This window comes from Euprymna scolopes, chromosome 27 (assembly GCF_053919585.1).
Source record: "Euprymna scolopes isolate OS-2025 chromosome 27, ASM5391958v1, whole genome shotgun sequence".
NCBI classification, from domain to species: Eukaryota; Metazoa; Mollusca; class Cephalopoda; order Sepiida; family Sepiolidae; genus Euprymna; species Euprymna scolopes.
Genome location: NC_136508.1, coordinates 78,985,086 through 79,008,693, shown reverse-complemented (window position 1 = coordinate 79,008,693; position 23,608 = coordinate 78,985,086). Strand labels below are relative to the sequence as shown.

Genomic DNA, 23,608 nt, shown 5'->3' with positions numbered 1-23,608 from the left:
GATTAAAACATGACACGAATATAATTAAACTTGACTAACTAGTAAAATACATACACTTTGGTCACTTTCAAAACTGATTATTTCTGATCCTTTTATACTAGCTGACCCGTGTCCCGGCCTTTCTCAGGAAAATAGATTAACTCAAGAAATCCCATGCACAACTGTAACATAGTACAGACGCGCCTACGTAAATGCATGCCAAAATGACGTCAGGTATAGGGAAAATAGAGATCAAGTTAGAGACAGAAATAACGTCTGAGATTGTGTTAGAGATGTGCATGACGTTCGAGAAGACGATCGCGTTAGGGACGTCACAGCGGTAACGAGAGAATGAGAAAATAAATGTTGTTGTACAATAAAAAAATGTGAACTGAGGTTTTTTTCTATTCTTTCTCTGCTTTGCGACTAAGGCTACAACGTGTTGGTTCCCAGGTAACGTTAAACAACATTTCGGTCCAGTCTCACTTATGTTAGTACTTTATTTCATTAACTGAAGAGAAATTTCGTCTGGTATTCACAATCTCAAAATGAAAATTGTTAGAAGAATTTTAGTTAAAAATTGAAGTTTACGGACTGTGCAAATTGGGTTTGTATGTTTTTACTTGTTTTTATGAAATTACATTTGCTACTTCTGCAGTTTATGACCGTGCTGAAATAATAACCTTATTATGTAGAATATCATTTTTAATATGGTGACTGTTCTGTATTTTCAACTAACAATTTAATAAACGAAAGATACCGTAAAAATTGATTTTTGATTGAAATTACTATCCAAGTAATAACATGGTCCGTAAATTGCAGAAGTATCAAAATATGATTACACATGTACATATAGTGATTAATGAAAGGAGTGGGTGCGTTTTTACTTTAATTTTATTTTTCTTCTGCGTTCATTATTTGTTGAAATATTCCTTTCTACACTCCCCCCCCCCCCAAAAAAAAAAAAAAATTTTGTATAAACCTGCGGTGTATGTTTATAGTTGACAATATCTACATTTCTTTTTCATGGTATTTGCAAGTACACATCAGATTAATGAAGTTTGAGAATATTTTTCTTTCGCTTAATATATATATATATATATATATATATATATATATATATATATATATATATATGACAACTTCATTTAATCATATAAATTTAGGAAGCTGATTGACTAAAGACTCAATAGAATGTGCGTATATAAAAACTGTAGTTAAGTACAATTCTTCGCATAAGTCTGACAAATCCTAGTGTGGATGAAACACGGAATATTCTGTGTAGCTTAATTGGCATCTATATTTTTATAACTTATATATATATATATATATATATATATATATATATATATATATATATATATATATATATATACGTATGGAATGATAAAATTGTCGCTCTAGAAAATCGAGATGATTTTTTTATTTCTGGTTTTCTTTTTTATTGCAGACAATCTACTAGTTGGCCAGTTGTGTACAAATCCTAAAGCAATGGGAGCCTTATATCATGTCTGAAAGTGACACAATGTTCAATGAGCAAGATTGGTGATGCGCCGCTATACAACTCATGGTCTCCATCGATCCAAATTATGATAACAGGACCATTACTAGCAGCCTTAAAATGCATTGCTGCTTGCCACAAATAATAGGGACGTACTCAGGATGATGAAAACAAAGTTTCCAGCCATGGTTATGGCCTTTGGTTTGGTTTCAAGTGAGGGCCACATCATGCCACCTCACATCTTCAAAATCAGCTTGAAACTCAACACCAAAGTATACCTGAATGTGCTGAAGAGTATGATGATCCCCTGATGCAATGAGGTGGCCGCTAGCAAACCCTGGGTGTGGCAGCAAGATTCAACACCGGCCCACAAGTCCAAACAGACCCAGGTTTGTATTCAGAAGGGGTACTATGACTTTGTACCTTCTTTTACTGGCCTCCCTCGACCTGAACCAGCTGGACTACTTCATTTGATCATACATTGAGAATCACCAACATGACTTCCCACAATACCAAAGCCAGCCTGATCACTGCCAATTTGCCAAGTATTCGCCAAGCTCCCACTGACGCTTGTAAAAAAGGCATGCTGCCAATTCCGGACCCATATCAGGGCGATGATTGAGGTTAAAGACGGCTACATTGAATAGATGTCAGCTCTACTACATAATCAAGTTACCTGTATTGATTTTTTCATTAAGTTTTAAAATAAAGCTGTAGTGTCATTTTCTTTAGGGTGACAACTTACTTATACTACCCTGTGTGTGTATATATATATATATATATATATATATATATATATATATATATAATAAAGCTCAACATCTGTGTCTGTCTGTCTGTCTTTCTGTCTGTCTGTGTACGAATAGCCTTGTATACACTTTACTATTATACTAAACTACTTATACTTAAGAAGAGGTATCAAGGATCTGCAATGGGATCCACATCCACATCAAAGAGGTGAGGTTCCAGTGAGGGGAGGCCACTTATAAAAGGGAACCCTGTGCATGCTCAAATTGTTTCACATAGAGCTACCAAATTTGGCAGGATAACCAGATTACACCGCTCACTCTCACCAATGGGAGTAGGGCCCCAGGATTGTCACTTATAAATGGGAACACTATGCACGCTCACACTGTTTGATGTAAAGCTATCAGACTTTCGAAGATAACCCACCATAGGAAACAGGAAGTTTTTACGGGTTACATCACTCACTCTCATCAAGATCAAGAGAAGTGGGGCCCCATGGGCGTCACTTATAATGGGCAATCCTAATCCGTGTTCATACGTTTGTGTCAAGAAAGATTCCCACTACTGTCCCCTCATGTTCGTTTGGTGGGGTGCATATCGAACAATTGTCCTTCCACTCCACCACCACCCCACAAATATGATCTGAGCAATGCCGTATCTGTCTGTGTGTTTGTCTGTCTGTACATTTATAAGACGAAAGGCATTGCCTCCTCCTTTGAAAGGGGGGAGGTGGTATAGTAATTGTTCTGTTGTCATGACATTATCTCCAAGCATTACCTCCTTACCTCCTTCTTTGAAAGATATTAGTGCAGTATCTGAGTTATAGTCAGCTAACTTACTTCCTAACTTTCTGCATGGCTGCTACCGGAAGTGGTGACAAGAAAAATCAGTCTCTTCACTTTTATTGTTCTTCAGTATTTCTATTGTGAAACGATTTATTGAAAAAGAATATAAGAAAAGGACATTATTGAAAAATATACAATAAAAATTCACAAAATTATACGAATAAAAATAACACAATTAATCTTTATTTGCACTTTTGATAACAAAATTTTTTTTTTAAGTAAAAGAGATTTAGAAGGCTGTCACAATGCGAGGAATGAATTATAGTCGCTGTTGGTAAGAGGAGACGAGAACAAGTGGCGATTTACAAATCAATAATTACATATATATATATATATTTTTTATTATTTTATTTTTTTATTTTTTTTATATATATTTATTCAGTTGTATGGTAAAATGTCTTACTTGTTTTCATGCGACGTATTCCATTATTAATTTCAGAAAAATTTTCCCTTTTCAAATGGTGTGCGTAACAGGTCGATTCAAAGCATGCTGGATGAAGGGCCTGTTACGCACACCATTTGAAAAGGGAAATTTTTTCCGAAATTAATAATGGAATACGTCGCATGAAAACAAGTAAGACATTTTACCATACAACTGAATAAATATATATAAAAAAATAAAAAAATAAAATAATAAAATATATATATATATGTACTTATTGATTTGTAAATCGCCACTTGTTCTCGTCTCCTCTTACCAACAGCGACTATAATTCATTCCTCGCATTGTGACAGCCTTCTAAATCTCTTTTACATACCTATCCCACACAATGCTTCAAGCAAACTACATATCAATCCTATTTTTTTTTAAGTTTTTATTTTATTTGAAAATTTATAAGAAATATGTTTATGAAATACGAATGTTTTCTTAAATTTTAAAAATAAAAGTTTTTTACTTGAATTTATATAATAAATATATGTTTATGAAAGTATAAAAATAAAATTATTGAAATCAAAATAGCAAATGAAATTATTGAAATCAAAATAACAAAATTTCAATCATCATAAAAAAACGTATCCAATATATAATGTTCCAAACATAGTTTTAAAAGATTTTAAAAAGTGTTTTCAATAATTCTTTTTTAAAAAAAGAGCACAAAAAGTGTTTACAATAATTCTTTTAAAAAAAAAAAAAAGAGCGCAAAAAGCGTTTTCAATAATTCTTTAAAAAAAATAAAACTAATTTCAAGAATTCTTAATTAAATTAAGGCTGAAAAAATTTTTCAATGATTATTAAATAAAAAAAGAACGATCAGAAAAACATAAAAATGAGTATATGCACAGGGGAGATACAGGCGTGAGAGAAAAAAGTGAAGGAATTGATTTGCTTTGTCACCGCTTCTGGTAACAACTACGCCGGAAGTTGGGAAGTACTTTAGCTGACTATATAATCAGTAAGACAACAGCATATTCTTTTCATTGTTTTGACTCTCTCTTGTGTATCTGTTAATATCTTATATGCTTTTATATAGAGTGATGTGGTTCTCGGTTGATTAACTGTATCTAACTGCATCGGATATATACTCGAGAGTCAAAACAATGAAAAGAACATGCTGTTGTCATAGTCTTAATAATCAGTATCTGTTCTGTTGTTCATTGTTTCAGTGTAGGGCTATGCAAAAATATGCATTATAGACATCATACAAGCAAGTCAGTCAAAAATCAGACAAAAGATGGATGGGCAATGTTTGTGAATGGACAAACACAAACATAAAACAAGCAAACAGCTTGGCCCAAGAACGTAAAGCTTGGAGGACGGTCAGCCATGTTAGTGCATAATCTGTCGTTATCCTCGAGTAGCTTTTGACCATGATAAGTGGTGACTTATCAATAAATGTAAGTGATTTGCATTTTATCAATACATAAAGTTAACACTTGTGATTGCAACATAAAAAACTCAAAAGGAAAGGATAGTCATATTATTTGGATTTATCAGACTCCTGATCTCATCTTGAGTATCATTTTCACAACGTTTTAGCCGATGTAACCTCCGACCTTCTTTCAGGTGTATCTTGTCGAACTCAAGAATGTTTCTGTCGAGCTCAGGAATATGCATGGGAAAACAAACGAAACCCTTTATTTACTTCACAAGGATGACATGCACTCGTTCCATCAGCCATGACTGGATAGAGGTCCTAAGTAATTCGCAATTTTATTTTTTGGTTGCCCACACTGAGAATTGAACCTTTAACTTTCAGAAGAATATCACTTTTACAACTGATTTTTTCTCAAGTACTCTAACCCTGTGCCACAGGTTCTTGCGGATGGAAAATAACACTCAAGATGAGAACAGTAGTCAGATGAATCCAAATAATACAAATAATCAATCCTCATCTCAAAAATTCAGAAATGAAAGGATAGTCATTTGTTTTTTTATATGGAAAATGGCTGTCGGTTACTTTTTGTTTGGAGTGCCATTCAATTGCAGCTTTTGTGGAGAAAATCACCATTTCACGTTGACAGCTAATAATTACGCAATCAGACAGGAGGAAGGAAGCATTTCAAAATGAAAGCATAGATTGTCATTTTTATTATGATTAATCTACCTGCACTAATAGCATCGGCAGATAAGAAAATGGAGAAATAATTTGATATTATATTTCTGAATTTTTGAGATGAGGATAGAATTTGCATCATTTGGATTATTCGGACTACTAGTTTCGTCTTCAGTGTCATTCGCACAATGTTTCAGCAAATATAACCTCCAATCTTCTTCAGATGCATCTTGTTGAATTTAGGAATCTTTCTGTAGAATTCAGGAATTTTCCAAGGAACCATGGTACAATGGATAAAGTACAGGGTAAAATTCAATTTTAAGTGAAACTCATCTGGAAATTGAAATTTCAACTCTCAGTGTGGGCACTATTGTAAGAATACAATTGCAAATTACTTAAGACTTCTGCCCGGCCATGGCTGATGGAACAAGAACATGCTACTCCCATGGATTAAATAAAGGGTTCCATTCAAAATGCTGTGCCGATTTTAATTTCACCAGAAAAATTGCTGAGTTCGACATAAAAATTTTGAGATCAACAAGATATACTTGGAGAAGGCTGGAGGTTACATCTGTCGAAACGTTGTACGAATAACACTCAAGATGAGAACTGTAGTACGAATAATCCAAATAATCCAAATTTGATATCGTTTACTGCCTCAACAAAATGTGATATTTTAAAAAGTATTATGAATTGATATCTCTATTTATTTGCCTCCCTACGAGGGCAGAGTTAGATACAAGGTCAGTTTCTAATATTGGGAAAATTCAGCACCTCCAAATGCGGCAGTCTGAATTGAGACAAAAAAAATTTTTTTTTCTCAGACTAGAAAGATCTTTCGTTCACTGAACAAAAACAGATAATATGAATTGTAGTATCAGAACAGATACTACACTTTATTTATTTAAATATAAAAAAAAACTTTAAACAAATTTGGCAAAAAAAGTTATTCAAATGTGTGCGGAAAATGGGTGTCGTTGTTCATACTTGGTTGCCATAACTAAAAAGAAAATGTCTATTAACTGGAATCAACAATCAGCATAATACTACATTTATTCCAGAGGTTGTCCTACTTAAAAAAATTTCCCAAATGGTTAAAACTTTTATTGTAATCAGCTGATCTAGTAAGATCGGATATTACAAGGGAGATTCCAAAGGTAATGCTTCCTAATTTTTATTCCGCCCGAATGGATAAGAGTGGATTGCAAATTGCATTGTTATCATGGCTGAACTCATCCATTTATGGTTTGAAAGTTTCATCTCTCTGTTGTAGATATTGACAGTGTGTAACTCTAAGAATGCAACCGCTATCATGTACGTGTGTCAGAAATAGAGATGCGCCATTGAATTCCTATATGCAGATAGAATTCAACCGATCAACATTCATTGATGCATGTTGAACGCTTATAAAGCCAATGCAATTGATGTCAGCACAGTTAAAAGATGGGTTCGTCGATTTCAGAGTAGCAACAGAGATGTAAGTGACAAAACGCGATCTGAACTTTTACGACTGAGGAATCAAAGAAACTGGCAAAAGTGCATCCAGAATGGTGGTAACTATGTAGAAGAATAAATTTTGGAGCATAAAATGTCGCTTGTTTTAATAGTAACACTCCTGTCTTCGTAAAAATAGGTCTTACTTTTGGAACAACTTTCGTATATACAGAATGTTGAAATATGTGTTATTTATAGAATTCATCTGTGCATTCATTTTGCAGTCTATAAAAAAGATTTTGTTTTGTTTGTTTGTTTTATGGCATATCAACACGTTTCTGGTTATTTAATGCCGAATTTATTCATTTTGGAAAAAAGTTTCTTAGACTTTAAATTTTCTATATCTTAAAGTATTTATTCATAATGTTTGGTTTCGTTGTTTTGTTCTGCTGCATATGAACCTTTTTTTCAGTTTATTTAATGCCGAATTTGGTCATTTGAGGGAATAGTCTTTATTCTTCAAGTTTTTATATCTACAGATCTTTAATCATGGTGTTTAATTAGATTGTTTTGTTTTACAGCAAATCAAATTCTTTAGGGTCATTTAATGCCAAATTATATGATTTTGGTAAAAAAAATAATTATGCTTCAAGTTCTTTATTCCTTCAAATATTTATTCATGATCATTGGTTTGATGGTTTTGTAGAGAAAAATGTTTGTTTTGGGATTTGCAGAACGTGATTGATTTTTGCATTATTTGGATTCTTCAGACTACTATTCTTATCCTAAGTGTCATTTTCACAACGTTTCAGGTGATGTAATCCCGGACCTTCTTCATGTGTATTTTGTCGAACTCGGGGATGTTTCTGTCGCCAATAACCAATCCTCATCTCAAATATTTAGAAATTAAATGATCGATTTTTGCAAAAGAAAAGAAACAATAAAATCAATGTTTGATGCATTTTAGGGAAGGAAGCTGCTATCTTCAGACAGCCACATTGTTTTGTATAAACATTATTTCCTGGTTCCACAACGAAAATGGTCCGGAACCACCCAAGTAGAAGCAAAATCTCAACCATCGTCTCTTTAGATGCCAGATTATTTTCTATAATAGCTCCTTTCCTTTAATTGCTCGCCTTTGGAATTTCTTCCTGCTCCCTGTTTCCCCGAGCTTATCAACATGTTTAAATCTAAATGCAAATTCCATAAACAAAGTTTTTTTTTCTAAAATTACCCGCCTGCGGAACTTTGTAATCGCAGGTCTGCTTTCCAGCTGACTACAACATTGTCATATTCATTATTTGCTTTAAATAAAATAAGAATGTTTCTATCACGTGTGTTTTGTTGACTGTTCAGAAGTCGGTTTTACTGTAACAGTTTGCAAATGTTAAGCATAAATCAAAGATGAAAAGGACAAAAGCTGTTGAAATCATTTGACTGTGAAGAAAAACATCATAGCAGGTGTCACTTACATATCTCACTAAACGTCCTCAGTATTTATTGAATAAAGGATCGAATAAAAGTAACTTGATTTTGGATCAAATAACATAATTTAAAAAAATAATAATAAAATAATCAAAGTATTAAATTATGAGAGTTACTTAATAAATCTATTGCAAATATGCAGGTCTACTTGCAAACAGTTTATATATCAGTACAGGATAACCCTTCAAAAAGACACTCATGAAATCATAAATTGCACTTGTGCCCTCTTAACATACATAGCCCAACTAATCCGACTAGCAGCAAAATCCCATCCCTTCAGTGTTGAGGTTCCTAGATGCCAGACAGATTTTTGTAATAATTGTTTTTACTTCTAGACTTTGGAATTCTCTCATTATTTTCTGCTTTCTTTACTGTGCTGCAGAAGTTTAATGTAATACAAACAGACAACACGCTGTTCAACTCACTACATAGTGCTCTATAGAATGGTCTGAAATAGCAGTTCCTTATGGCCGAGTGGCATAATGCCTTGTTTTGTGTGAAAAACAAGAGTAAAGAAATCTATACTATTAATAAAATTCTAAATGCTTATATGTTTATGTGTGTGTATGTATACCAACAAAACTTTCGAACGGATGCACCAAATTGAAAAATTATTTTTTTCCCTTATCTATATATGTTTTGTAACAAACAACGCCGAGTCACAAAAAGCCTGAAATAAGGGTTTTTGGGGCCGTTTCGTAAACTTGCTGAAAAAGTTATCTGCTCATGTCAACGGAATTTAGCACTGTCTGCAGACAGTCGCAATAACATCTTTCGGCATGCGGACAGGACTTGTGGTGCAATGGATATCGCATCTGACGATGGATAAGAAGATTCCAGGTTCGAATCCTGGCAAGTTCGTAATAATTTTAACCATCATTTTATCCAACGTTTACTCATTATCCTTACTCTTAGTTAGGGTATTTTTTTTCAGTGATTTTGTTTTGTGCATATGGGAATTTCCCATACTCTGAGTTCACAGGGTAAGCGTTGATGGTAAGATGATATTGAGTGTACTTGATGTTGAGTGTACTCGATTTTGTGTTTGACTTGGCGTTGTGTGTGCTGACGCGACGCAGCCACTAGTTAAAAATAAAATTCACTATTTTTTATGTTATCCAAGCATACTTACTACAAATAAAATTCACTCTATGACTAAGTTTCGTACATGAATCTCTAACAGTCTTTGTTTTATTGCCATTCTATGATATTGCGGGGCACTTTGTTGATCTTCTCATCAGTAGGCAGTGTGATCTTAAATAGGCTTCACATTCACCAGACCCTAACTCGACCACACACAGTTTTTTTATCTGTAGAGTTATCTCAAAGATACTGTTTATCAAAACAATCTCAAAACATTCCTGAACTAAAGATGACCATAACAGCCTAAATACAGGCAGTACCAAGAGAAGATTGTACCAGAGTTATTGATCTTCTGGTATGTTGTATTCAGGATAGGATGAGATATGTTTATCACAGAAGAGACTTGCGAGCCTGTCTCTGCTTTATCGTTATTTTCATGCCAAGCGCTCGTCTGAGCTCCAATCTATGGCCCTCTTCGCCACACATTCACAAGAGACACTTGTCTAGCTGAAAACACTATCAATAACTTCCCCCATACTTTATCTGTGCCTAAACCTAAACGTAAATTCCATGAACAAAGCTTCTTTCTTAGAACTGCATGCCTGTAGAACTCTCTTCAATTTGCTTGCTTTCCTGACTACAATATGGTCGTCTTCAAGTCCAATGTAAACAAGTTCTTGATGACCCGTTCCCCTTAAGTAATCCAATTGACCAAATTTCCACTACTAACAATTACTACGTCACTGTCCCATTGGCCACTGTACACTTATTAACCTTTATCCTTGAGTGGCCCTGGGCCTTGGTAAGTGGTGACTCCTTTGTAAAAAAAAAATTAAACAGTGATAAAACAGGTGAAAGGTGACAAAATAAAATACTTGACAATTTACACTCGCAACTTTTTTCTTCCTCTGTATACCAAAAATTAAATGGAATTTCCATAAATAGAGTTTATTTCCAAGAATTTCCTGTCTGTGGAACATGCTACCGTGGGAACTTTTCCCTATAGACTACAACATGGCCATTTTCAAGTCCAATGACAACAAATATCTGTCAAACTGTCCTGTGAATTAATCTCAATACTTTCATAATATTGTTCCATCACACCAACTGGGAGGGGTGATAGTGGTTCAGTGGTTAACAACACGGATTGACGACCTGGGCGTCCTAAGTGTGAATCGAGTCTGTTCCACAGAAATCAGTTTCATTTAGAATGTTGGCAACCTTCACATGGTCCCTCCCATAAGTGCCTAATGTCTTTCTAGGAAAATATCGGGGAAACCAAAATCAATAATAGAATATTTGAATCCATGTGATATGATGATGAGAGCTGAAAATCTCACTCATCTAAGCACTGTATCAATTCTGCAAACACAGTTGCATTCTTTTCAATAAACTCGGGATCGTTTCTATTTTCAGGTTGTACCCGAATTACTTTGTGTAACTTTTGGATTTGTAAATATCCTAAAAATTTTACTTGCCACAATTCGAATTTTAATTCTGATCTATCAAAGTAAAATCTTCCACAGAGTCTATAACCTCTTGAAATCTTTATCTGTGCCTAAACCTAAACATAGATTCCATGATCAAAGCTTCTTTCTTAGAACTGTACGCCTGTGGAATTGTCTTCCGTTTTCCTGCTTTCCAGCTGTTGTCTTCAAGTCCAACGTGAACAAGTTTCTGATAAGCCATTCCACTTAAGTTAACAAATTTACCGAACTTCCATTACTATCGATTACTATATTGTCCTTTTGACTACTGTACACTCTTTAACCCTTATGCTTGAGTGGCCTATCGGCCTTGATAAGTGGTGACGCCTATGTAAAACAATAAAAAAAAAATTGGAAGCCATGTTTAATTACAGAAAAGCTTCCGATGGGTAGCTATTCTATACAAGTCCTGGATATGAAAAACTTTTGGTGGGTAGCTGTTCTGTACAGGTCCTGGACTTTATAATTTTGCAGGCAAAGAGCAAAAGATCCTTCTCGTGTTGACACGAAAAAAAAATATGTGTTGGAATGCTAAAAGATTAAATTTTTATGGAGTAATTCTGGTTTCTGATTGGTTGATAGTAGAACGTGGTTCAATTTGATAGTCAGTCCTATCGGCAGCGTTTATACATAGAATCTCCTTACTTTCAGGGATCATACACTATTATATATCAAAAATATTACAACATATATATAGATACATATTAATACTTTCATCTACTGACTAAAATTCAACGTAGAGGTTCTAAATTCATCCATTGTGAGGGAACTAAAGAAAACAATTGCATTCAATGAGATAGATTCCAGTTGCTTGTTGATGCTACATTATTATTTAAATTTAGAATCGTGCCTCCAGATTGTCTAATTTGCATGGTCCTCCTTGTTGGTTTAAGCTACTTGTTAGAACTGTAACATTATGGTTTTTCACGCTGATACTCAGAGCAGTAAAGTTCAGTGCTTGTATACAAAGTCAAGAAAGTTTTGGCCCAAATGGCAGTTACACACGTGTAGAAGCAACGTTGTTGTTCCCATTTTACAGATTAGTGGTTCTGGATATAACACATGTTTGCTTGCCACAAACGGATAGGCAAAGATTACAAGAAAATAATATATTATCAGACCTGACAGAATGGTTAATTGTAGGTATAGATCATTGCATACCCTTCAAAAAATTCCAGCAAAAAACTAACAGCCAGCCGTGGTTCTCTCCAGAATGTGCTGCTGTCATTGCACACAGAAATCACTTTTTCCATTGTTCTCAACATAATAGTTGTTCTGAGACTAAAACCGCTTTCAGCACTGCCAGCAACCACTGTAAAAGAGTAATAAAGAACATGAAGTTGTATGCTCAGTCCGCCAAATCCAAAGTAGCTGATGAACGTGATCCAATGCTACGCACCCACCAATGATCATGACGATGGAGGCAAAGACCAGTTCTACAACATTCTACAACAGACTACAGGCAGTCTTAGTCAAGCTGAAGGGCAAAGACGTCAACATCCTGATCCGGATTTCATTGCGAAGGTGGGATCAGACAACAGAGGCTACGAGGAAGTTTAGCTCTTGGAGAAATGAATGAAAATGGAGAGAGATTGGCTGACTTCTGTGGAATGAACGACCATGTCATCGGAGGCAGCATCTTTACTTATAAGAGGATTCACAAAGCCACCTGGGGTATCTGCTAGATTTGCTAACAGATATATCTCATAGTTTTAGTGAATCTCTTGATGGAGGGTTCCTTTCCAGGGCAATTACTCTTGACATATCAAAGGCCTTTAGTAGTGTATGGCACAAAGATCTACTCCACAAAATCTCCAGCTATAATATAACTGGAAATGTCTTTTCAATTATTAAATTATTTTTCTCTGGTAGGTTCATAAGAATAGTGGTTGATGAACAGAAATCAGAAGTTCACAGTATTAATTCTGGAGTCCCTCAGGGGTCTATCCTGAACCCAACTGTCTTCCTGAGCTACATGAATGATCTCCCAAATCACATCCTAAGATCATTAATAGACATTTCTGCTGACAATACTACCATCTATTGCAACACTTCAATGGCCGTAAACGACCAAGTTCTCTCTGATTATCTTTCCTCTGATTTTGATCATCTGGTGCAATGGGGAAAGAGGTGGCTGGTTAATTTTTATGCATCTAAAACCAAGCTTCTATCTTTACATCATCAATGCTCTGATACCCGTCTGGTATCAATTGAAATGAATAACTCACATCTTGGGGACACTCCATGTTTTGACAAGCTTCTGGATCTGACCTTTACTCCTGATCTGAGATGGAACACGTACATCAAATCCGTTGCCAAGGCTGATAGGAAAATGGTGGAATCATTCTACTGCTCCAGTAGAAATCTCACTGCTGACGCAATTCTCTACCTGTATAAGAGCCAAGTACGTCTAAGAATAGGATACTGTTGCCACATTTGTTGCAGGAGCTGCTAGAAAGACTTATCCTGCCTTGACAGAGTTCAAAATAGATTTTGTAGCCTAGTGGAAGATGTTCTTTTCTCTTCCCTGCGACCTCTTTCCCACAGAAGTGACACTGCAAACTTTTCTCTGCTTTATCGTTATTTTCATGGCAAGTGCTCGTCTGAGCTTCAATCTATGGTCTCCCCTGGCTTGACTTTCATAGAAGAACACTTATCTAATTGAAACCACTATCAATAATTTCCCCTGCTCTTTATCTGTGCTTAAACCTAAACGTAGATTCCATGAACAAAGCTTCTTTCTTAGAACTGCACATCTGTAGAACTCTGTTCCATTTTCCTGCTTTCTAACCGACTACAATATTGTCGTCTTCAAGTCCAACATGAATGAGTTCTTGATGAGCCGTTCTCCTTAAGTAATCCAATTTACCAAATTTCCACTGCTAACGATTACTACGACATTTTCCCATTGACTATTGTACGCTCATTAATCCTTATCCTCGAGTGGCCTCTGGGTGTTGATAATTTGTGACTCCTTTGAAAAAAAAAGATCTTATCCAAATACACTTACTTCTAATTAGGGAGTGGTGGACTGAAATATTTTATAAAATCAATTCAATTTAAAAGTGCAAGTGAAATCCCTCTGGCAATGAAATTATGCATTATAATGAAATTATACACATACACACATATACATATGTGTGCGTGTGTGTGTGTGTGTGTGTGTATGTAATTTGGATAACAATTTTTATTGGTGGCAACATCTGAATTCGATTACTTTTGATTATTAAAAAAATGGTGCTCATCCTCACCAATGATCAGCAGGTGCGTCATCGATAAATCTGTGTAAACAGATGGCAAAAAAAGTCAGAGTTTTTCGCAATTGAAGAGTAAAATTAAACAAAACTAATAAGCCAAAAGATGCATGATCAGTTGTTTTATATATATATATATATATATATATATATATATATATATATATACTAGCATGGGTACCCGGCGTTGCCCGAGTGTTTGGAGGAGTATACTGAGCCAAAAAAAAAAAACGGTCAATTTTTTTAACATTGACCCCAATTATGACCCCTTAACATGTATTATTTTTGGCTCAAATCAAGTTATTAAGTTAGATCCATGTCCAAGGAACCTATATCTAAAATTTCAAGTGTTGTTGGAGACGTTTGGTAGAGTTCTCAAAGGTTAAATCGTTGAACTTTGACACCTTAACAGCCTAATGACTGGCCGAAAACTGATCAGGTAGATTTTCCCAAATCTCTGTACACTGTATCTCAAATTTCGAGTCGGTAGACTAAAAATTGACAGAGTTATTGCGTAGTGAAATATACACAGTCACACACAGACACACAGACACGTTCACTTTTATATATATATATATATATATATATATATATATATATACAGAGGGAGAGCGAGAGAGAAAGAGAGAGAGAGAGGGTAATTAGACCGGAAGTCTAGAAGAGCAAAATTTAATCTAATGTATTAATACTTTAAAAGAACAGTGCTCATATTACTATAGATATATAATAAACTCAATAGGTATATTTATCCCAGAGCTATATTAATATTAAGGATAAAAATTAATAATTGTAAATTATGAATCAGTTTCAAAAGAAGAAACAAAACAAAGTCAAATTGAGTGTACGATCGTTTCGGAAATGATATTCATTTCATTAATATTAATAATAAACATCAATGTAATTTTTTTTTTTTTAATATTGTCTCTTCATCAGCACAAATGGTATGGGGACAGGGTAAGACACCAAAATAAACTAGCATTTTTGTAGTAAGTAAGGTGGATGGACCTGGAAATAGTTAGCAGTATAAGAAAAAATTTTATGTAAATTGTGTATTGATAATGAAAAGAATTTTTAAATAGGATGGATATTATGTAATATAAACAAATTGGAAAACTAAATTTTGAAGAAAGAGATTTATATTTAGAAATAAAATTTTATTTAGAAGGAAAAAATATTTTTAATACCTTTATGATGAACGGCATGTCAATAATTGTTTTTAAGTTTGTCACTATATATATATATATATATATATATATATATAACTACTTCATTTAATCAGATAAATTAATATACGGAAGTATAAATTTATACGTAAACTTTAAGTATTTACTTCAACAGTGCTCAATACGTAGGTAGAGCTAGGTAGTAAGTTATAAAATATACATGACGATTAAGCTACACAGAATATTCTGCGTTTCATCCACACTAGGATTCATCAGCTTTATGTAAGCCTGATGAATCCTAGCGTGGATGAAATGTGGAATATCCTGTGTAGCTTAATTGCCATATATATTTTATAACTTACTATATATATATATATATATATATATATATATATATATATATATATATATATATATAGGCATGGGGTTGTCCTTGTTTTCTGGGCGCAAATGATTGAATTAAGTTTTTACTCTTTCTTTTTAAAAAATAAGACGCTGGATGAATAAAATGTTTTACTGCATTTAAAAATAACTAACGTCTGATGGATGGACGATAATTTGGATATTAATTTTAAGATGCAAGGGAGATTACTGGATAAAGGAAGAAATAACATGCTTGATGATTTTACAAAGTGCTCAACCAAAAGAGGGGGGGGACTTTATATATAAATTTAAAAAGGAAAGGAAGAAACAAAATGCTTGACGATTCGTCTGTTCAGTGGATTTTATTCAAACGACTGTTTTCAAATCTGAATTATATCCCTTCAGCTTCCAGTTAGTGTCGAATATTCAAAATAAAAATATGGATCGCTTTGTCACATCCTTATTGTAGTTATTCCACTCGTAAATTAATTGTAGGTTGATTTTAATTGTGTGGTATTATATTTTGGTTTCCAGATAATGTCAAGTCATCAGAAGAGAATACGCACATGTCAGACACAACCGTAAAACTTTAAATTTAACACATGAGACGCTATCCGTTAGCCAAAATAGAAACTACTACATGATTAAATGTCGATCTTGTATTGATTTGAACAGTTTGTTTACTTGCATTCCAGATAATATTAGCTTCACACCAGTGAAGGGAGCTGGTACGTATAAAAAGCTGTTGAGATGTTGACCTCGAAACAGTGACAGAAAAATGATAAAGAGGCTAACTTTACTTTATATATTAGATGTATATGGGGAAAGGTTACACATTTACTCATGGGCTGAGGGTGCTTGTCTTCCGTGTATTTCTCATATTATTGTTTAGTTTAAAAAGAAAAGTATACATGGAAGAGAAACCTTGGCTTCATAGATTGTTTTCAGATCCAAACTTCCAAAGAGCCAATTGGCTCAAGACCAAATAGAGGCATTTTTCCTCTCATCAAACTATTTCCATTGTCAATTGACTTGTTACGAGACGAGTCAGTTGGATCGAATCCACAAAAACTGTTTTCCTAGAAACAAATTGGTCTATATAATTGCATACTATCAAGATTCGTAATATTTTTAAACATATTTTTGGATGAAGAATAATAATTTCCCTTATTTTATAGTCGACCAAATCTCCTAATTTTGGTTTTCGTCCAGAGAAAGCATGTTGTGTTTACTCATATAAATTACTAGTCTGGGTGCCTGGTGTTGCGCGGGTGTTTGGAGGTGTGTGTTGAGAAAAAAAAAAAAAAAAAAGTGGTAGTAAGTAGGCAGGCTTGAACCTGTGACGCAAAGGCAAAAAAGAAAGTGAAAGAAAATCTGACGTCTTACCGCTACTCCATGACGTAACTGGAAGTTTGGAACGTTAAAATTAGACAAAGTCAATCCAACCGATACAATGACTTCCAAAACTAGCTCGCAAAAAATCGACCCTTCCTTGTAGAAAACTTCCCAGTTGAGAGTGAAGAAATTAATGTTTTTGACCAATTTTTTTATATTTGTCGTCTGAAGGGTTGAGCTTCAAAATGATACCGCTCTTGTGTAAATCCGACACTTCTGTCGAAAGTCTTAGGCATACATACATACATACATACATGATGATGATTGCAACGTCTTGTCAGACGAGTGCCACTCCCTCAGACATTTAAAATCCATGAGCCCAAATGTCTGAGGGAGTATCTATACGAATATGATGTTACAGAGTCTTAGCTTTGTACGACAGCTAAGTCTCTCTCTCGATCAAAATGTTGAGATCCAGCAACAAGCAAGAGCAAGATAGCCAGCAACAAATTAAACTGCAGACCAGCTTAATGCGGGTAGAAGTCTTCCGCTTTATGGTTTTTTAAATCAGAGATTTGCTTCTCCTAGAAAGGTTGCCTTCACCACGGCTTACGGGAGCCCTCTCTACCCCAATACACACACACACACACACACACACACACACACACACACACACACACGAATATATAACGGTGCTAGTTGGCCGTTGACCCAGAAAAGAGTTCATTCGCCCTTTGGAAGGTCTTGTTTTTAATCCTTCAGGGAGACTAGCCGCCCTCCTCACCAAACAAGTCTGGTGGGGGAACCAGTTTAGTTGCCGGTGACCCGACCATGAGGCAGGTAGTACTGGGTTACATGGTACCAGTAGCATATGACATGACCTGACTGTACATACATACATACATACATACAGTGATGATCATATTTATTGGCACGGTAAAATAAAAGTTAAATTTTGTCTAATAAATTCTAAAAAAGGGATTAAATTAAAGAAAATAACAAAGTATATTATGTATTTTTAACTGGCCTTTCCGATGCAGCAATCGGATTTTAGAAAAAATAAATAACAAAGGAACAACAAACATAATTGCAAAAAACCCTTGTTCAAAATTATTGGCACGATTTATTTAATAATCAATTGTATAGCCTTTGGCCTTGATTACCTTCCTCAGTCGCTTTTCATAGTTTACAACCAAGTTGTTGCACTCTTCAGTAGTAATTTTAGCCCACTCTTCCTGACAATAATCCTCCAATTGAATAAGATTCTTAGGCTTCCTTTGCATTACCCTCAATTTTAATGTTCTCCATAAATTTTCAATTGGATTAAGGTCTGGGCTTTGTGATGGCCACTCCAAAACATTAATATGATTGTCCTCAAGCCATTTCTTAGTCAGTTTAGCCGAATGCTTTGGGTCATTATCTTGCATGAACCACCAACGACGACCAAGTGAGAGCTCTTTAGCAGAGTCGTTCAGGTTTTCATCCAATATTTTAACATAATCTTCCTTTTTTATGCTACCTGTGGCCTTAACAAGTCGCCCTGGTCCAGAGGCAGCAAAGGATCCCCAAAACATCAAACTGCCTCCACCGTGTTTTTCTGTGGGTATGGTGTTCTTAGGCAGGAAAGCTTCGCCAGATTTTCTGTAAATATAAGACACTTTATTATGGCCAAATAACTCTATTTTCGTTTCGTCAGTCCATAGAACACGTTTCCAGAATGCAACATCTTTATCAATATGACGTTTTGCAAAGGCTAGCCTTGCTTTCAGGTGCATAGGCTTCAATAAGGGAGTCTTTCTCGGACGACATGCTTTTAAACCAGCTCTCTTCAAAACTCTACCAACTGTATGTCGAGATACATTCACTCCAGAGGTGCTCTGTTCATCAACAATCTCCCCAACAGAGATCCTTGGGTTTTGTTTTACTTGTCGAACAATTTTCCGTTCATCTCTTGGGGAAAGAATCCTTTTTCTCCCTCTACCCTCTAAACTCATAACGTGGCCTTGCGATTTGAACTTGTTTATTATGGCTCTAACAGTGGATTTGGGAAGGTTTAGCTTCTTTGAAATCTTATCATAGCCCTCCCCATTGGTATGGCATGCTACAACAAGCTTCCTGACGTCTTCGTTGTGTTCCTTAGTTTTAACCATGGCGATTGAAAATTATAATTTAGTCACTTATAATAGTTTAAATAAATCGCTATCTAAAAATTATCTGAAAAAAATTATTCACTGAATTAGCGTTAAACAAGCATAATATGGCTATAAAAAAGTTCAGAAAGCACGTAAACCGGAAATTGATTGATATTATACTGATACTAAAAGAAAAACAAAGCCGTGCCAATAATTTTGAACAAGGGTTTTTTGCAATTATGTTTGTTGTTCCTTTGTTATTTATTTTTTCTAAAATCCGATTGCTGCATCGGAAAGGCCAGTTAAAAATACATAATATACTTTGTTATTTTCTTTAATTTAATCCCTTTTTTAGAATTTATTAGACAAAATTTAACTTTTATTTTACCGTGCCAATAAATATGATCATCACTGTACATACATACATACATTTAAACAGACAGGTGTGATTTATATTAAAGATTAGCTGTGTTATACACTTTTGAATAGCACACTGTCCATCATCAAAATGTGAGAAAACTTTTTCTAATCTCTGGCATAATATTATTAAAGAGTTCTAACTTATAACTGCAATAACTTTTAATTGACCCTTACAAGGAAGACAACTTATAGTAGTGTACGGGAGATAACTTATAACATCACATCCTATATTTAAGTCATATTTTTTGTTGGGTTGTGTGTGACAGGAATTTTTTAATTTTACCCTTCATTTAATCTTAATTTAATTATTGTGATTTTATAATTTACATTCCAGAATTGATAAACTTCACCAAAAGATGCCATTGAACTAATAAACAGAGGTTCTTAAGCCACCACAGTCTACTTCCTAGTCACAAAGCCACTTTTGACTCCATTTGCTAAGCCTCTACCTCCGGGACACCAAACAATTGCCACCAAGATGAAAGGAATTAAGAACTAATAAACGTTCAACTCGGTGCAGACATTAGACAATCCAAAATGTCTGAATGACAAGAAGTCATGAACATTGTATATGATTTTGTGTGTGTGTGTATATATATATATATATATATATATATATATATATATATATATACTAGAAGTTCCGCTCGGCTTTGCTCAGGTCCTATGTACTGTTCAAAACTTTATATTAAAAAGTGTGAATATGTACGGTAATGCCTTTCTATATAATAGGCTTCCTTAACTACCATAGAGAAAAGTTGGCAGAGACCATAGGCGTCAATTTCTTTTTAAATTTGGCCCCAATTTTGACCCCTTAACATTTATTGTTTTGGGCTCAAATTATTTTTAAATGTTTGACTCATGTCCAAGTAACCTACATCTAAAATTTCAAGTGTTTAGACCCCAAATTGGCGGAAGAGTTTGGTAGAGTTTATAAAGGTCAACTCTGTAAACTTTGACCTCTTGGCAGCCAACTTTTCATCCAAAAACTGATTAAAACCTTGTCGTATGTCTGAATACCCTTTGTGTAAAATTCCAAATGTTTTGACCCAAAATTAGCTTAATAGTTTGCTAGAGGCCGCAAAGATCAAATCTTTTGAACTTTGACCCCTTCGAAGCCAAAGTTTTAGCAAAAAAAAAAAAACGATTTAAAAGCTTGCCCTATGTCTGAATACACTTTATGTAAAATTTCAAATGTTTAGACCAAAAATTGGCTGAGTAATTTGGTAGAGACAGCAGAGGTCAATTTTTTTTAATTTTGACCTCAATTATGACCCCTTAACATTTATTTTTGGGGGCTAAAATCAAATTATAAAGTTAGATCCATGTGTGACACTTACGTCACCCGCGCGTCGTCCAGTGGTGGAATGACCCCGGTTGTCGGTTCTGGTGTTTCCTCGACGAGGATGTCAACGGCCGGTTTCCTGAAACAGACTCGTCATGCAAAACAATTGAAAAGACCAAGTCAATAGTTGTTTTCTTTTGTTCAAAATTCCTTGTATTTCAATCACGGGTACAATCGTAATTAGCTGTCAAGTTAGGGACTGGCCACTTGTTAACTGCGAGGTTTTCTCTTCTCTCTCCGACAAAAACTCAATTATCTATGTGACAGGGTCAATCGATGGGGTGCTTTTTCGCTCGTTTGAGCTCAGGGGAGCAGATGTCACTCCGTGTCTGTCGGTCTCTGTGTGTCTCAGGCTCGCTGCTTATATTGTGGGGGTGGGAGCTAAATCTTCTTCTTTTTCTCTCATTCGGCCCTTTAGCCAATCAGGATGCTGGAACCGCTGTCACTCAAATCTTCGCCAGGCGGCCTATACCCAAAAAAAAGAGCTATCTTTCTTCCTCTGTTGGCATTCGGCCGTTCTCAATCTCGGCCGGCGCGGGCCTAATGGAACTTGACATGTCGTAAAAACAGAAATGTCTTACTTAATTATTTTTGAGAGAACATAAAAACCGCTGAATCCAATTCCACAAAGGCCATGCGTCTTTTTCATAGAGGCCACCCACGTCCCAGGGACAGTCAACACTGATCGCTCTGTACATCGGAATTTCATTGGTATCCTCCACCATCCACGGGCTCAGTGAGCGGCGCAGGGCTGTCATGGTCAATTTAACGTTATCGCGTTCTCCCGCCATAAGCTATGATCTTATCTTCTTTTCTGTCTTTACTTTTTCTTCCTTTCTTCGTTTACAACTGTTTTTTTTTTCTTTTTCTTTTTCTACGCCTGTTGTTCGGCTCACCGCTACTCTTGGCCTTTTGGTCAAGATCAAAGTGTAGTATCTGTTCTTCAGATGCTGCACTTCCATTTCTTGTTCTCTTTCGATGGAGGAGAAATCCTTCACGACTGAGACAATTTTTATTTTTGTACCTTTTCTCCACATTAAAAAACGACCCTGGTGTCTAACTCTGTCCCGTGGGGAGGCATAGTAAATAGGTACTACTTCCCTTGTCTGTTTCCGGGTGCGTTTAGCTTGCATCTCACTGCACCTTTGAGCGTCTCTAACATGTCCAAGTAACCTATATCTAAAATTTCAAGTGTTTAGAGCTAAAATTGGCGGAGGAGTTTGGTAGAGTTCTCAAAGGTCAAATCATTGAACTTTGACCCCTTAACAGGCAAATTTCTGTCCGAAAACCGATTAAAAAGAGTTTTCCAAATCTCAATACTCCTTATGAAAATTGACAGAGTTATTTGGTAGGGAAGTGCACACACACACACAGTCATTTTTACTTTTATATATATACTAGCATTTCAGCCCGGCGTTGCCCGTGTGTTTGGAGGTGTATGTTGAACAAAAGAAAAAAAGCGGTCAATTTTTTAAACTTTGACCCCTATTATGACCCCTTAAAGTTTATTGTTTTGGGCTCAAATTAAGTTATTAAGTTAGATCTATGTCCAAGAAACCTATATATAAGATTTCAAGTGTTTAGACCCAAAATTGTCGGAGGAGTTTGGTAGAGTTTTCAAAGGTCAAATCGTTGAACTTTGACCTCTTAATCGCCAAATTTCTGGCCGAAAACCAACCACATCGATTTTCCTAAATCTCATATATATCAAATTTCGAGTCTGTAGACTGAAAATTAACAGAGTTATTGCATAAGGAAATGTACACACACAGACATACAGACACACACACACATGTTCACTTTTATATATATATTAGCATGGGTGCCCGGTGCTGCCCGGTGTTGCCCGGGTATTTGGAGGTGTATGTTGAGCAAAAAAAAAAAAAGCGGTCAATTTTTTTAAACTTTGACCGCTATTATGACCCCTAAAAAATTATTGTTTTGGGCTCAAATCAAGTTATTAAGTTCGATCTATGTCCAAGAAACCTATATCTAAAATTTCAATTGTTTATACCTAAAAATACCGGAGGAGTTTGGTAGACTTCTCAAAGGTCAAATCGTTTAACTTTGACCTCTTAATCGCCAAATTTCTGGCCGAAAACCAACCACATCGATTTTCCCAAATCTCAGTACCATCAAATTTCGAGTCTATACACTTAAAATTGACAGAGTTATTGCGTAGGGAAATGTACACACACAGACACACAAATAGGAGATAGATAGATAGATAGATAGATAGATAGATGAAACAAAAATATATACGTATACATAAATATATATGGAAACAATATTATGAGTCCTGTAAATTTTTTACGCAAATATTATGCAAGTATAAATCATGTAGAATATCTGCATGAATATAATTACATGTAATAGTTAACTAAATATGATCATCCCATAAGAAAACCGAAAAATCTAATAGAGAATTAATTAAAATGAATGTTTAAAAGAATATGCAAATTAGCTAAATCTTTTGTTAGTGAATGCAATTCCATGACCCATATATAACAAAAATGTATTTCCTTTTTAAATAAATAGAA

General features: G+C 35.0%; 1 protein-coding gene and 1 pseudogene across 2 annotated transcripts in view; both read left to right on the top strand.

Annotated features, from left to right (window-relative positions):
* The window catches only part of LOC145248937 (glycine receptor subunit alpha-2-like), a 200,986-nt gene that overhangs the window by 95,984 nt on the left and 81,394 nt on the right, over window positions 1–23,608 (top strand). The window lies entirely within an intron of this gene.
* Window positions 21,963–22,172, top strand: LOC145249176 (U2 spliceosomal RNA; annotated as a pseudogene).